Raw genomic sequence first — 14263 nt, forward strand, 5'->3', positions numbered from 1 at the left:
CTCTCCTCACCCTCACCTACACTTCATTCCCAAGGACGGGCCACCAGCACTTGCTAACCTAAAATTTCCAGGTCCACTCCAGGAATGTGTCCCTTTTAGTAAAAATTCTGGGTAGAAATTCTTGTCAAACTAATGATATAACTATTAGATTATTCTTTTATTCTTTTGAGCTTTTCAAACAAAAATTAGATCACCTGTGGTGGCTGTTAAATTTTTTTTTTTTTTAGCTAGACTGTTCTCTGCAGTTCGCTGCTCCCTGTGGGCTCAGTATCTGCGTCTGTGCACAGTGAGAGGAGGCGAGTGGTCTGACTCACCTAACTCTTGGTATCCGCCAAGTCTTCGGGTACAGAGGACCTGCAGCTCTGCCCAAGAGCCTGTGTGCAGCAGGCAGGCTTGGCTGCAGCTGTTGTAGGGGACGCACTTTCAGTGCAGGTGCCGGGGTCCACTTCTGCACCCCAAGTTCTTACACAGTCCACACTCACTGCTAGAGGCCCAGGAGCTCCTGGGAGCCTCGTGCTGCAGGATGTGCGAAGAGGAAAGTGGCACAGTGCAGCCTGTCCTTCCCAAGAGATGAGACCTTGTACTCCAGGAACTGTGGGCTCAGGAGAACGGCTGCTGCCCCAGCACTGACTGGGCTGCAGGCCTGTTGGCAAGCGCTTGAGTGTGCGTGATGCCTGTTCAGGCTGTGGGCGTTCCCCAGGTGAAACCAGCGATGGCCAGCCTGGCTACTTGGAGTCTGGGCCCCGGCTGAGGATGGCAGTCCCTAGGGCCCTCCATTGGCACACCCATTGCCGTGCTGCCGTTGTCACCCAGTCTGCTTACGCGGCTTTCAAGAAACTAAGTCGAAGTCAGATTTAAGCCTTAATGTCCCGTTGTTCCCTTTCATCCCAGTAAGCATCTTAAAATCCCTTCTTTTAATTAGCTCCATTTCCCACTCTGTTAGTTGTGTGCCTGGACTCTGAGCTTTCTGCGCAGTGGACGAGAGTGGCAGTCGTGCCCATGGACTGGTCCCCCTGTGGTCTTTGGGCAGGGGCTTGTGGGGCAGGTCTTAGAGCCCTGACCTCTCTGCAGGGTGCTAGGACGAGCAGTGAGGCTCCCGACAGGGCAGAAGGAGCTGCAGTCAGCAGTGTCAGAAGCCAGCCTGGGCCCGGCACCCTCTACCCTGCGCCACTGCTTCTCTAGAAGAGCTGCCTTGGCAGCTTTCACTTCTCCTGTAGGCAAGCCCCAAGCTAATGTTTATCCTGCAGAGTATCTTAAAAATGCTGGGTGCCAAGTGTTTGCAGGGACTTCATTAATCTCTGAAAGAGAGTCATTGTTGCACTGATAAACTGAGGCACCATTTACAATGGCAGATTGTGTTCGAACTTGCAGCCTGTTAGTTCTTGTCAACAGATGATTGTTCAGAGCTTTCTCGTGCAGGCTGCTTTACCCGTGTGCGTTCGGTTTGCCAGGGCAGGCGTGGGGGCGGTGCTGGTGGGGACTGTGACCCAGGCCCTGTGATGGGCAGGTGTTGCTGGTTCTGATTGGCAGGCTGCTCTGTGGAAATGTGGGATTTGGTCCTGGAGCCCTTGGCTTTTTATGAAGCTCACTTTAAAGCTGGAGGTGCCTCCTGAGGGGAAACTGGTCCTCAGGCAAGTGCAAAAGAACAAGTGGTGGTCTACCTCGGGAAGGCAGGGTAGGCGACCCGTCCCAGCGCTCTGGGAGGTGCTGCTCTGAGGGAAAGTGGCACTGAGCTCACCCTGTTTTGGTTCTGGGGTTTGAACCCAGGGGTGATCTGGCACTGGACCACACCTTCAGCCCTTTTTATTTTACTTTGATACAGGGTCTCACCAAGTTGCTGAGGCCGGCCTTGAACTTGTGGTCTTCCTGCCTCAGCCGCCTGAGTCGCTGGGATTATAGGCATGCACCACTGTGCTCTGGACTTACTGCTTTAAAAAAAAAAAATCTTTCCCGAGGATGTTACTTCCCAGTAAAAGGAGCCCCTCCGCCTCTCCTCCAGAGCCATTGCCTTCACCTGGTGGCATTGAGTGTGAAATGGGGCAGGGATGGAACAGGGCCTGGCTCCTGTGTGGGTGAGCAGGAGGGAGTCAGGTGTCAGGACTGGTGTGGGCGGAGAGCAGAGAAGGGAGGTCTGACGTGAGGCCCAGCTGAGTCCCCAACTTTACCCAGAAGCCAGAGCAGCCGGTGTGAGAACTTAGGCCTGGTTGCCTGGCTGACTGACCCGGCCTTTTGGGGACAGAGGGGTCAAGGTGACTGCTCTGCAGGCTGGAGTCCCTCCCGCAGCCCCCATGCAGTTCTGTCAATGGGACTGAGCTGAGCCTGGTGCAGCGGGTGCCCACTGCCCGTCAGGATGCTGCTTGTGCATGGCAGTGGCGGCCAGTGCTGTCACTCTGCACGTTGTAGATGTGTTGGTAAGCAGCCCTGGGACTTCCTCTTTGGTCAAATGACTCTACTTTCTTGCTGGCTTGCTGTTCTCCTTCCCCCTCAGCCTGGCTCCTGCCCCCTGGGTGTAGCCAGCACTGGGCCTGGAGACAGTCTGCCCCGCCCCCCCCAGGCACCTTGCAGTCCTGCCTCAGCCTCCAGAGTCGCTGGGATCTCAGGCATCGTCGCCACGCTGAGCTAGCCAGAATGTATTTTTAAAGATGACTTACTTGTTTTTGATTCAAGTTTAGGTCATATAGAAGCACAAAGAATCTAAGTGTGAACCACACAGATTTGTATATCCGTACCTTTAAAAACTCCTGATGTGGGCAGAATGTGCATTCAGCTCACAGCCTGCTCTTTACTCGTACTGTCAGGTGTTTCCTGTCAACAGTTGCACAGTGTGGTTTTATATGTGGACATGCCACTCTGCAACCAGTTCTTCTGGATGCTTGAGACTTCCGTTTTGTGGGGTGGGGCGGAGCCCAGGGTCTCGGCATGTGCTGGGTACGTGCTCCACACCGAGCCCCCCGGCCCACTGGGTTTCCTGGTGGTGGAGTGAACCCCCCACAGGCTGCACACGTGCTGGTACTCTGCACATCCCCAGCAAGCTGCAGCCTTGGCAAGTCGCCGTTTGTGCCTGTTTCCTTGTGGTGCTGGGGCTTGCACCAGGCCTCACACACGCTGGGCAGGAGCCGCACCACTGAGTTGCGCCCAGCACAGGAAGCCACCGTCGATAGTCCAGGAGACTGAGTTGGTCTGGGCGAGAGCAGCACTGTCCACGGTGCCCAGAAGGTGCTTGGTCCTGAGGAACCAATTTTCCGCAGATCTTTGGAGTCACCAAATACCTGACTGGGTTTCCTCACCACAGAAAATGGGGGGCACCAGATTGGGGGACTCCACAGAGATGGGGAGGTATTGGTGGGTTTTGGTCTGGTTTATGTAGTTAAGGAAACTTTGGGGCAGGCCACCCCTTCCTATGTGAGGTGTCCCCAGTTCCAGGTGCTTCCTTGAGTGGGGACCAGGGAGGAGGACGAGGAAGCGGCTGTCCAGCTTTCTCTCCCCTCCACCTGCCTGTGATGGTCAGCACCAAGGGTCTGAGAAGGGCTGCCACTTGAGGAGGTGCTGAGACCGAGCAAAGGTCTCTGCAGCACCCTTTCCTGGTGGGTGGTGCCGTGGTGACTCAGCCCTGTGGTTTCATGTGAAGTCTCAGTGTGCAGGGGTGTCACACAGGAAGGCTTTGGTTTCAGTTCATGACTTGGGTCATAGGAAGGATGAACAAATGGGACCCAAGGCCAAAGTGTATGTCAATTGTCTTCATTCCCCAAAACTTGACTTTTTAAAAAACTAGTTGTCGCTTTAACATTTGTCAAAGAAAGTAGTGCCCCATGTCCACTGGTTCATTTCCCACCATTTCAGTTATCTATTGTTGACTGAGGTCTGAAATATAAATAAGAAGTTTCCAGAAAAAAACAGCTCATAGGTTCTAAGTCATGTGCCTGTCCGAGTGTGGAGGAGTCTTGCACATCCCTCCCTCCCACCTGGGACCCAAGTGTCACTGCCTATCCAGCAGTTTCCAGCTGGCTGCACATATGGAGTGCTGGTGCATGGGTGGCCCCCCAGGTACAGAGCAGTGCTGCTGGAGAAGCCAGAGAGCACTTCCTGTAAGTGGAGAGGTCAGAGCCCTCCTCCTCATGCTGAGGCTGCTGTCCTCCCTGGGAAGAACGGCCTCCCTGGGAAGTCACGGTGGAGGAAAGGGTGTGAGTGCCATGCTGCGCCTCAGACTGCAGTGGTCAAGGCCACAGCCCAGAGAGCAGGCTGCACCTGCATGTACTTGCAGGAGAAAGGACGATGCTGGCTTTATGGTCATGGTGTCAGCGTCCCTGGGGGTCTTGGGACGGTCCCTGAGGGCAAGGAACTGTTGTATGCTCTACACTTCTCTTTTAGAATGCCAGTGCTTCCTGGGTTTTCCTCTTCTCTTCTCTTTGGGCTCTGGACACCGAACTCAGGAATGCTGTACCTCTGAACTATACCCCGAGGTTTTTTTTTTTTTTTTTTTTTTTTTTTTGGGAGCAGGATCTTGCTAAGTTGCTAACGCTGGCCTGGAACTTGGGATCCTCCTGTCTCAACCTCCCAGGTTGCTGAGATGACAGGCGTGCTTCCCCGTGCCCGACCTGTGCTTGATGTGTGTCTGACCACACGAGCACTGTAGCTCTGTGTGGTGGATAGCTCAGTCTCTAACTCTGACTGCCATCGTGACCTTAGGATGCATGCAGGATCTGTGAGTGCTGTGATTCACTGTAGGAATGGCACCATCCAAGAGTCCCCTCACCTTGGGCTGTCCTCAGCTGTGCCCATGTCCCCAACCAGTTCTGGACTGTATGTGTGCAGCAGGAGAGATTCTTGCTTCATCTCCACCCTAGATGGTCGTCCTGCGGATCTGAGGTGGCTGGCTACCTGCCTCCCTGTGTGATGGATGGCCAAGGCTGTTTGCACCTGGTTTTGCTCCTAGATGAAGTGAGCAGTGATTCTGAGAAACGCTCGCTCATCCCGGAGCTCCTGGCCGAGGCTGCTCATCTGGCATTTTGGATCAATGCTGCAGCTTGGTTTTCCTGAGCTAGCCGGGATTCCAGGAGCTGTGCAGTGTAAAAGCTTACTGTTGTTTCCATGGCAGCCAAAGCTTCATTCTGACTCTAGTGGCTGAAACCAGCAAATCAGTGCTAGGAACATTTAGAAAAGAGGGGAGAGAAAAATCCCTCACTGCCTTAAAATTAAAAAATGTACTTAGCTGATTGGGCAAATCAAGGCGGCTGTAAAGATCTGTGGTAAGAAGGCTAAATGTTATGGGGACAGTTTTCTTTGGTACTGCCTGTCATTGCTTCAGGGTAATTTCTTCCTAAGTGAGCTTTCAACCTGGGCTTTCTCAGTATTAGGTGCTCTTTTGTTCCCTTGATGTTTGGGGTGGCAGTTTGTCTTAGTAGTGTAAAGAGAGATTCTGAGTGCATTTTCGTTGTTTTTTAACAGATGGAGTCTGGAACTTGTGGGCCCAAGAGGTCCTCTTGTGTCAACCTCCTGAGTAGCTGGGGCTGTAGATGTGCACCACTGCACCTAGCTTGGCCCCTAAAGCTTGGAATTTGACCTCATGTCACAAATGCTTGCTGTCACGAGTTTGCCTGTCTCACTGGGAGCATGCCGTTGGGCTTGCTCTTGATCTGATGGTGCGCTCTTAGCTGGGAGGCTGTGTGACCATGTAGTCTGGGTGGCCACTGAGAAAGGGCTGCTGAGGGGAGCAGCCAGCAGAGATCTCACCAGGTGTGGGGCCTGAGGCGGTCCCTGTGGTGTGGCAACAGCAGAGTGATGGCTGGAGAGTGGGTGGGAGCAGACTGCAAGCAGACGGAAGGAGCAGCAGGCAACTCCACTGAAGATGTTGGCCATAGTGTATTTTGGAGACGTCCTGAGGGCAGCCAAGTAGACTGCATTCCCTGCCCATGGAAAATCAGAATTGGAGAGGTGCGGGCTGTTTTCTCAGATGTCTGCGGGTGCAGACACCAGCACAGGCATGTGTGCAGCGTTCTCCTGGCAGGGCGAGGAGGCTGCCGATGAGCTGTGGATGCTCAGGCAGCCCCGTGGTAGCCACTGTCTGGGGTGGAGGTGTCTGCTGGAGAGATTGAGCTGCCTCGGGCACCTGCCTTTGCATCCTTAGATGGTGCTTGCAGTCTGCTCCCACCCATTCGCCCCAGCAGCCCCCAGGTGTGCTGGCACCTGGTCTAGTTGCAGGCCACTTTTCTTAGGTGCTGTTCTTGGGCGTCTGGACTGGTCTGCACCTGGTGTCCTGCCCCATGAGCCCTAGGAATCCCAGGCACACCCTCAAGCTTCGTTGGCGATCCTGATGTTTTCTTTTGCAGATGGAAAAGTGACTTCCAGAAACAGGTGTGCCAGCAGTGAATGCGAGGCTGCTGGAGGTGGTAGCTTTGAGGCTTGCATGGGTCTGCCTGCACTGGGAAGTCTCACAGTGCCCTCCAGCAGGGCCTGGGCTCCCCGTGGATTTTCTTACCTTCTTACCTAGGGTGAGCCTACGTGCTCGGCTCAGAAGGGGCTGAGCATGGCCACAGATCAGTGACCATAAGGAGATTATCAGTCAGTGTTGGCCAGGGAGAGCCGAGTTGGCATTGTGTGCTGGTTTTCAGGTCTGTTGAATTCATTTGGCAGATGTTGCTCTCTGCCAGCTGCTGGGTACAGTCTCGCAGTGGGTGAGGCGATAGCACATCGAAGTTATACAGGAGGGGCCCCCTGTTGTCATGGAGAACCAGGAAGCCCCTGGGTTGGAGAAAGCACCTTTGGCATCTGCAGTTTACCACTGCGGAAGTGGGCCCAGCAGAGGTGAGTGGGTTTCCCCAAGGTCTGCCAGCTGTCCCAGCACAGCTGCTGACACAGCTGGGGCATGCCCAGTGGGTGGGGCGTGAGACGGTCCGGGTGGCACTCCTGCTGTCCAGTCCATGGAGAGCTGTTGTGATGTAGGCGCAGGGCATGGTGCCGCTTTTGAGGGGTTCAGCAGCTCTGGGGTGTGTGTGTGTGTCTTGAAAATGCACTCACATTGCAGCATGCCAGTTTCCAAGCATAAAACCAGAAAAGTGATCTCTGCTGCTTATTGCTGGTGACGCACTGGCCTCTGCTTCCTGGCCGGAAGAGGGATGGGTCTTTTTGAAGCTCTTTTACTCGTTCTTCTCACTAAATGGGAGTTATTTCTAAACACCGGTTTTCTTTTTTTTTAATGGAGTGATGATGGGTTAGCCAGGTGCTCTGTGTTCAGTGCTTCTGAAAGTTTCTTTTAACAACTAAGTGGTGCCTGCCCACGCTGGGCAGGTGCTGAACACACCTGGCCTCCTGCTGGATGTGCCTCTGGGGCTGATAAGCGGAAGGAAGGACTGCAGCAGAGTGCAGGCTGTCTGGAGGACCAGACGGCCCCAGGGTCTGGGAAACTGGACTGAGTCCCCCAGCAGACCCTGGCAAGGCTGTGGTCCTGGACGAAGTCCATTTCTCAGTCGCTGGGAGGCTAATTCACTGAGGAGACTTAATGACTGGCTGTACAGTGTGGCAATCACTCCCTGGGCCCTCTTTCCAGGTTTCCTCAATACCATTTCTTAACGCTCCAGAATAATTCACACTCGTAGGTAACACATGCAGAGATGCTCAGACTCAAGCATGCACATCCACAGACACAAGTGTGCACACAGACGAGTGACCCCTTGCCTCTCCTCCTCCAGCAGCAGGTTGGCAGCCTCGTGCCTGGGTGGGGTGGAACCCAGGAACCTGCAGTGCGGAGACGCCACTCTGCTGCTTTGACCGGACTCCGCAAGGGCAGCCGGCCCTGTTCTGGAGATGCCACTGTCACGTGCCATTGTCACAGTGTACGCCTTAGACCAGAGGTACCTTGTGCGGCCTGAGGAACCTGAGTTTCTGCAGCGGACACATGTAACACCCAGGGTTGATGAATCCAGGACAAGATGGTTGCAGGTGTACGCCAGTTTAGAAAAGCTTTCCCCAGTACAGGGCACCAGTGACTACCCCGAGGCCTTTCTTGTCTAGGGTTACATTACTGATTTGTTTAAATATAAGAATAAAACTCTGACTAATTTTAAAAAATCCTGAACTTTACAGGGCAGTTTCAGATCTGCAGCAGGATTCCGAGAACGATGCTAGAGCTTCCGTGTCCCCACTGCCCTCGGATGCATACAGCCCACCAGGGGGGTCCGACAGCCAGGCCTCCACCGACACCACAGTGTCTCCCAGAGTGAAGGCTGCCTGTGGGGCTCTTGGTGTCGTGTATTCTGTGGGTATGGACAAAGGTACTGCGACACATATCTCCCTTCAGCACACCAGAGTGTTTTCCCTGCCCTGGACACTGCTCCTTCTATTCAACACCCACTGTGTTGCCTGGCTCCCACTGACCTGTTCCTGTATGTCCCCAGCTATAAGCACAGTGTATTCCCTTCCTCCAGTTAGTTCCTTCCACTTAGCAGGGGATCTCTAAGGGGCCCACGTGACTTCAGTGCTCAAGAGCTCATCTCTTTTCAGTGCTGAATAATATTCCATTGTCAGGATGGACCTGGTGAAGGACATCTGGGTTGCTTCCAAGTGTTGGCATTATGAATGTAGCCACTGTAAACCTCTGGGTACAGGTTTTTTGATGCAGGTTTTCACTTCCTTTGGGTAAATCCAGGGAGCTCAGATCTGGGTTGCATGATTGGAGGATATTCCATTCAAAAACAAAAAACAAAAAAACCCAAAACTCGGGCAGTTTGGAGCAGCTGGACTGCTTTGCATCCCCTGCAGTGAATGGGGTCTACTGGTCCAGGCCTCCCCAGCTTGCAGTGGCGCCACCATTCTGGGTTTGGGCCATTCCCAACGCTGTGTGGCAGCCTGTCATACTGATCGTCCGTCCCTAGGCTCGATGTGGAGCGGCTCCTGTGCTGGTTTGCATGTCTGTCACATCTCTATCCCTGTTATGAGCTGCCTCTCAAGGTCTCTGACCTAATTTAAATCGTCATTTTCTTATTGTTGAACTTTATGTTAGACGGTATTTTATCAGATGCGTCTTTTGCAGATATTTCCTTCTAGTCTGTGGCTTGTCCTCTCGTTCTGTCGGTGCAGTGTCGGCTTTATGTTGGGGTCAGTGGATTCCCTTCAGTGCTGTTCAGGAAGTGATCCCCCAAGCAGAGTGACCATCAGGCTGCATTTCATTCCTGCCAAGGTGCTTTGAAGTTACTTGATCCGATTTCACATTTTTTATGCTCTTGGTCCAAAAACTGGTTTTCTTTTTCTAATTTAGTAGTACTGCTGCTGTTTTTCAGTGCTGGGCATTCGATGTGAACCTTAAGTGTGCTGGGCAGGTCCCCCACTGGGCTACACCCTGCCTGTGCTTCCTTCTTACATGCTCCTATTGGTCTGGTCTCTGACTACTGCCCATAGTCATCTGCAGGACTTGGAGGACTAACTGTACCAGGACACATGAACTGGGTCGTGGGGGTGGCAGGTGATGGCCTTTCAAAAGGAAAACAGGACGGTCATCCCTACTTAGGATGGCTCTGTTTAACACCTCTGACTTGCGATGGTGGCAGAGTGGCAGGCAGGGTAGAAACTGTGTTCTAAACTTTGAATTTTGGTCTCTTTCAGTCTCGTGACCTGGAAGATGCTGTCCACGCCAGGCAGGACCCTTGACTGACAGGGAGCACGCCCTTGGTGTGCCGTGGGCCAGGACTGGTGGGTTCAGTGCAATTTCCACCTCAGATGGGTTTCTGGGGACGTCATGCTGTCCTAAGTACAGGAGCCTCTGTGGTCCCGATGGGTCTTCCAAGGGGGGGCGCCCTGTCTCATGCCTGCCTCTGAATGGTGGAATGACAGGCAGCTGTCTGTACATGTCTGTGAGCGCGCATGCTGGAGGCCATGGAAAAAGGAGGGCATGTTTGTAGCCTCAGCCTGGCGTGAGGCATCAGAGCTGGCGGGACCGGCTTCCAGGAGGCTTGACTGCCACATCTCAGGCTGTTGTTGAGGGCTGTGATGATGGTGTCCACCTAAAACTTGAGCCGAGTGAGGGGCGCTGTGCAGACACACTGCCCTCTTGGCTTTTCGTGGGCTCGGTGCACAGTGCCTTCCCCCAGCACGCTGGGAAGTCACATGCTTGGCATCCTTCGCTGTAGATTAGCAGCAGGACAATAGAGGAAGTCGTTGATTGGAACAATTGCTTGTCTGAGTGCATCTGCAGATCCCAACCAAACTGTTGTCCCTGAGTGCGCGACGGTCACTGCAGCGGGTTCCAGGGGAAGCGCTTCCTTCTGTGCAGGGACTACCCGTCTCGGGCCTTCCGTGGCTCTTGCCTGGAGAGGTCACAGCTGCCTCTTGAACTTGGTTGACTCTTGGCCTGGCCTGTCTCTCCTGCAGCTGAGCGCTGCTCTGGACCCTGAGAGGGAGCTCTTAATGTTTTCTGGGTCTTTAGTGCCATATGGTTTCTCTGAGCCTCCTGAGAGGGAGCAGCTGCCCTTGCTGAGGGGCAGCTTCAGAGGCACAAGTCTGTGGACAGCAAGCCCTGTCACACTGCCCATTGACTGTCCTGAAGTGTGGCCACTGCCCTGTCCCTCCCTAGTCACCCCTAGTCTGCCATGCAGGCCTTGTTCAAGCCCCCAGACGAGGGGTCAGTTGGATGAGCCCATGGTGTCCTGTGCTGTGTCTGAGGAAGTGGGAGCGCAGCCCAAGCGGGCCGGCCTCTGGGCTCTGGTCATGGTCGGACCTGTGGGTAGATGCTTTTCCTTTTCATCCACACTCAGACAGCACAGATTTGATGATGAAGTCAGAATCTGAACATCAGTAGCCCCGGTTGGATGGGAGAGCTCACAGGGCCCGCAGTGAAGGAGCAGCGCTTACTGGTCTTCGCGGGTCTAGACGAAGCAGCTGGGGAGCACAGGGCTGGAGACCTTGTCTGTTGTGACTGTGGGAACGAGGCCTGCGGAGCCACTGCTGGGGATCTCCTGCCCAGTGCCGGGCACTGGGCGGAGGACAGCCCAGTGGGAAGCTGCCCATGCTCCTGGGTTGGTTTATAAAATGACTGGAATCCTAATAAAAATGCCAACAAAGCCTTTTTCCCCCCAGAGTTCATCAGGCTGCTCTTAAAAGTTCATATGCTCATAAAGTTCTGGGAAATGCCCATTGAAGAGCAATTAGGAAAATGCCGGGGAAAGAAGCACTGAGCGGGAACAGCTCCGCCGAGGCCAAGGCCACTCTGGGCCGCTCACACGGCCGGCTCTGGCCCTGGGAACTTGGTGTGTGATGGGATACGAAGGCCTGGGAACCCACGTTCAGGCAAATGGCGTGGTGATACCAGGATGTCCCCAGGAGAGACTGAGTCGTCCCTGTGCTCCGCAAGGGCGCAGCTGCACGTGCTTTCCAGCCACCAGTGCTGGCCCGCCCGGCCCGAGTGCCCTTGCTGCACGCGGTGCTCCTGCCAGCTGCCTTGGGTCAGCCGGCACCACCCTCCTCCTCCTCACGCGCCCGCTGCAGCCACCAGCTCTCCCTCGCTGGGGCCTGGGCTTCTAGCTCCTGGCGCTGCCACCGCCCCTGGGGCTTCGGTGCCGTGCTGGCTGCTTGAGGCGAGCGGTGCCCACCCCTCCCCGCACTGCTCGGAAGCTGCGTGTGGACCAGCTGTCGCGGGGCACCCTGCCCCAGCAGGTGCAGGGGGACTGGCGCAGTGCTGCCCTCGGCCCTCAGCTGTGGGAGCTGCTGAGGGTGTGCGCTGTGCTGGTGGAGATCCCTGTGCCCTGCAGTGGCTGGCTGCCGGCAAGGCTGTGTGGCTCTGTGCCTGTCCACCGTGCCTAGAAGGCCACCCGGGGAAGACGCAGCGAGCTGCCTGTGTGGGTCGTTCCCTGTGTGCTGTGGGAGGGCGGGTGGCCAGCTGTCCTCACCCACCACCTGCCCCCGTCCGTCCTTCACCAGACCTCACCAACTGGCCGTGTGGCCCAGGACTGCACAGAGGGCTGGGAGAGCTGGTCAGGGCTGAGGTGCTGAGTCTGGGGCTGGCTCTACACCTTGTGCCTGACCCTGGGAGCCCGACTCCCAGGGGAGTGAAGGCTCTGGAGCCGATGGCACAGCCCTGGGGCGGCTGTGGTTGGAGGCCGCCATTACTCACCTCCTCATCCCAGGGAGCCGCCTGGGAGGGTGGAGCTGCCCTTCGGGCCGGGCTCGGCACCCTTCCTGAGGCCAGCCCACGGTCGCGTCTTGGCGCGTGGCGTGGTGGTACCATTCCAATTCTGCCTGCAGTCCAGTCTTCCTAAAATGGTGGTGATGAAATTGGGTGCGTGCTGGAAGCCCTAGCTGCTGCCCTCTGCTCCCACGAAGGAGATCCATTCCTCTGCCAAGCCTCACAGACCCCGTCCAGGTCAGAGGTCAGCAGTGGGGACCTGGGCCTGGGTCCAGCTTTGAGACCTGGACTATCTGGACTGATAACAGGTGGAGGGTTTTTTTTATCTTTTTTTTAAAACAAAAAAGATAAGAGAGACTTCACGTGGCCTGTGGAGCCTTAAGTTCTAGCCATCGGCCTTGGTGGGGACCCTGGCGGCATCTGGCTTGGTTGGTTCAGCAGGGGATAATCAAGGGCCCGGGCATTTTAAAGAGTGTTTTTCTCTTTGATAATGGCCTCAGAACAGCGCGTCTCAAGCTTGGGGCCTTTGGGTTGGGGTTGGAGCCAAGCGTTCTCTGTGGTGGGGCTGTCCTGTGCCCCTGAGGGCACGGGGTGGTGTCCCTGTCCAGTAGCATCCCCCTGTGACAGTGGGAATCATCCCAGCAGAGAGCCATGTCAGAACAGTCCACTCCTGCTTATTCCAGAGCCATGTTGCCTGGTCTTCCGCTGTTACCAGAGGCTCTTGGGCACACTAATGCCTGCCCGGGTCAGGACAAGCCTCCATGGACAGACGCAACTGTGGGACTGGGCTGCTGAGCAGGGCTGGCAGGGTTGCTGGGGCTTCTGGGAAGAGCTGTCGCTGCTGTCCCTGCCTGGGCACGGCTGATGGTAGGCACTTCCTCCTCCCGAGAGCCAGCCCTCCCCTGGTGGGAGAAGGCAGTTGGGTTGCTGGCCCTATTTTGGTATACGGTTGGCTGGATGACAGAAAGGAGGCCGGTGAGGTTTCTCAGGGTGAGAATGATGAGAGGCAGGGAGGGTCAGGAGCCCTGGGGTGCCCACAGCTGTTCACCAGGTGACTTGCTAGACTCCTGGGTTACTCCACATGCGGTGGAGGCAGCTCCTTAGTAAAGGCTTTGGAAAGGAGGCTGGTGGTCAGGGTCTGCGTGGCAGAGGGCCTCTGGTGGCCCTGAAGAAATTCTTGAGGGAGGGCTGCAGCCTGGGGTCCAGTCCAGCGTGGCAGGCCACGTGCAGGGGTTCAGTGTCAGCACAGTGAGACAGTGGGTGGGAAGAGGCGATGCAGAGCCCCCCTCCCTGGAAACCCTGGGGTGCCCTGCTTCCTAGGCTGCCAGCGGCAGGGTGGGTTCCTGTTCCCACCCCCCCAGGAGGAGGGGAGAGGCCGATTAAGATTCATATTTTGTTAATGGGATATTACTAGGAATACGTGTATTGTAAGTGGTTGAAATTTTTCAGTAAGGTATCAGCCTACCAAACTCAGCATCAAATGGGATCCCCGTCTGGTGGGATTTTAGGGCCCTTCCTTTATTTAGAGCACTCCAGAGGGAACCCCACATCTGGAGGCCCCTCCAGAGGAACACAGGGTGCCGTGCTGCTGACCTTGCCTGGTGGGACACTGTGCAAGACACTGTGCCATTGGTCATTTCTTGGCAGGCAGTGCCCAACTGTAACCGGTTGTCCCCAGGAAGATGCTATGACATGAGCTGGTCACAGGAGAGGGGTGGTGGAGACTTCAGGGCTGGGGCTTCAGGGAGTCCACGCCCCAAGGAATGCCATGTGTGCCTGGGGTCCTGAGCCCTCAGAAGTTAACAAAGGCGGTTTGGCACGTGTGTTGTTTCTTTTCTGGAGAGAGGGTCTGAAACTCGTGATCATCACTAGTCTTGTAATCTGGACAGGTCAAGGACCACTGCCAAGACATCTGGCCAGGTGCAGGCCAGCTGGGCTCAGAGAGACTCGACCCACCTCTAGGTGGAGCAGGCGTGCCCGAGCTTCTCCTAGCCTGCTTCCCATCCTCCCTCGCTGCCTCTGCCCACGGTGTCGGGTGCAGAATCCCTGTGCAGTTGCCTTGGCCGCCCTAGCTCCACCTGTGTCTGTCTGCCCTCCACTGCACTGGTGGCCCTGGAGGGCACCTTCAGCATCTCCTGCGCATTCAGGCGACAG

At 55.6% G+C, this 14263-nt stretch overlaps 1 protein-coding gene across 5 annotated transcripts in view; it reads left to right on the forward strand.

The window, feature by feature from the left end:
• Positions 1 to 14263, forward strand: part of Slc45a4 (solute carrier family 45 member 4) — a 73265-nt gene that overhangs the window by 20221 nt on the left and 38781 nt on the right. The window contains exon 1 of one of the 5 annotated variants that reach the window (XM_047563754.1): positions 9661 to 9681. The exons of the other annotated variants lie outside the window; for them this stretch is intronic. The gene's annotated coding sequence lies outside the window, so the exon portion shown is untranslated. Of the gene's footprint in view, positions 1 to 9660; positions 9682 to 14263 lie in introns of those variants that run through there. 5 annotated transcript variants of the gene reach the window in all.

Source organism: Sciurus carolinensis, chromosome 1 (assembly GCF_902686445.1).
Source record: "Sciurus carolinensis chromosome 1, mSciCar1.2, whole genome shotgun sequence".
Lineage (NCBI taxonomy): Eukaryota > Metazoa > Chordata > Mammalia > Rodentia > Sciuridae > Sciurus > Sciurus carolinensis.